General features: G+C 35.4%; 1 non-coding gene across 1 annotated transcript; it reads right to left on the reverse strand.

Annotated features, from left to right (window-relative positions):
• Positions 1–958: 958 nt before the first annotated feature.
• LOC133813279 (small nucleolar RNA R71) lies at positions 959–1,065 on the reverse strand. The gene has a single exon (XR_009884309.1). It is a non-coding gene; the product is annotated as a small nucleolar RNA R71 (small nucleolar RNA).
• Positions 1,066–2,134: the final 1,069 nt, after the last annotated feature.

A 2,134-nucleotide genomic window follows, 5' to 3' on the forward strand; every position in this document is an offset into this window, starting at 1 on the left:
TTGAGGCTTATAGTTGCTTAGTTAGCAAACCCCAATGTTTACCATGTACATGGGTTAGAATTGTGATATATGTTTATAGTTTTATGTTATATGTTTGTAGCTTATGTTTATGTTTATGTTTCATGCTTTTAGTAGATTTTCCTTGCTGGGCATTAGGCTCATTCCTTTATTTTATATGTGTAGGAAAATAATTATGGCAACGGAAAGATTCTTGGCAGATTGTGTATTGAGGGAGAATGGATTCGGTGGACTGCGTGAACGATTCGAGGACGAAGTTGTTTTTAGTCATTTCAATTATATTTTCTATGTATTTTCCACACCTGATCTTGTAACGAATTTATTTAAGATTTAAGATATGTTTTATTTTCAAACAATGGGATCCCATATCATACCACAAATTTTATGTATGTTAACCTTTGCTTTGCTTTACAGTTTTTAATAAAGTTATGACTATTTCGTATGTATGTTTTTCTTAAGATTAGTGTCTATGTATAGTAGTTATTAATGGTCCAAAGTCTAGAATTAGTTGGGTCATTACATAGAAAATGCTAATAATGTCGCCAATGCTATTTTGATGGCCAATGATAGATAGAGGGCCATAAGGGAGTATGCTGCCCCTATGTTCAATGAGCTAAATCCTGACAGTGTTAGGCCTGAAATTCAAGCAACTCTATTTGAGTTGAAACCCGTGATGTTCCAAATATTGCAGACAATTGGTCAATTTAGTGGGTTGCCTACAGAGGATCCTCATCTCCATCTCTGTTAATTTTTGGAGGTGAGTGATTCCTTCAAGTTGAAAGGCGTTACTAAGAAGGCCTAGAGGTTGAAATTTTTTCCTTTTTCTTTGAGGGATAGAGCTAGAGATTTGCTTAATACACTTTCTTCAAATTCAGTTTCTACATGGAATGAGCTAGCTGAGAAATTCTTGATGAAGTATTTTCCTCCAACGAAAAATGCCAAGTTTCGGAATGAGATTATTTCTTTTCAACAGTTGGAGGATTAATTAGTGTGTGATGATTGGGAGAGATTCAAGGAGTTATTGAGGAAGTGCCTACACCATGGTATTCCGCATTGTATTCAAATAGAGACTTTATATAATGGTCTCAATGCTTCTACTAGCATAGTTTTGGATACTTCAGCAAATGGGGTTATTCTCTCTATATCCTACAATGAAGCATATGAAATTTTGGAGCAAATTGCCAACAATAACTACCAATGGTCTAATGCTAGAGCTTCAACAGGAAGAAAGGTAACGGGTATTCATGAGGTAGATGCTTTGAAAGCTTTGACCACTTTTATTGCTCAATTTTAATCGATGATCAACCTCCTAAAGACCATGGGTATGGGGGTAATTTACAACCAGCATCTACAGGACAAGTAGCAGATGTTTCTTTTGAAGATGGGCATACTTTTGATAGTTTTCCTTCTATTCCCGCTTCGGTATGTTACATGGGGAATCAAAATGCTAACTGCAACAATCCATATTCCAACTCTTACAATCCAAGTTGGAGGCAACATCCAAATTTTTCTTGGGGAGGTCAAAGGCTAGTTCAAGTAGTGCACCTATGTCCAACAAGCCTACTTATCCACCAAGGTTTTCTCAACAACAACAAAGAGCTCCTCCCCCACAAGCTTCTCAATCAAGATCTTTGGAGAATTTGATGAAAAGAGTATATGACTAAGAATGATGCAGTGATTCAAAGCCAAGCGGTATCTTTGAGTGTTATAAGAGGTGAAGAGAATTGTATTTCCTTATATTGCATTGAGAAAATAACATGTATTTATATACGAACTAGAGAAGCTATTATTAGGAAACTAGGAGAATATATATATTCTAACACTCCCCCTCAAGCTAAATCATACATGTTAATCATGCCCAGCTTGTTACAAAGATAATCAACCCGAACCCCATTTAAAACCTTTGTAAAGATGTCCCCTAGTTGTTCTCCAGTCTTCACATATCTTGTGGAGATAAAACATTATTGAATTTTCTAATGAACAAAATGATAATCAATTTTGATGTGATTAGTCCGGTTATGGAATATGATTAGATGCAATATAAAGAGCAACTTGGTTATCACACCACAATTTTGCTGGTACTAAAGTTTTAAGTCCTACTTCAGTCAATAATTGA

Source organism: Humulus lupulus, chromosome 1 (genome assembly GCF_963169125.1).
Source record: "Humulus lupulus chromosome 1, drHumLupu1.1, whole genome shotgun sequence".
NCBI lineage: Eukaryota > Viridiplantae > Streptophyta > Magnoliopsida > Rosales > Cannabaceae > Humulus > Humulus lupulus.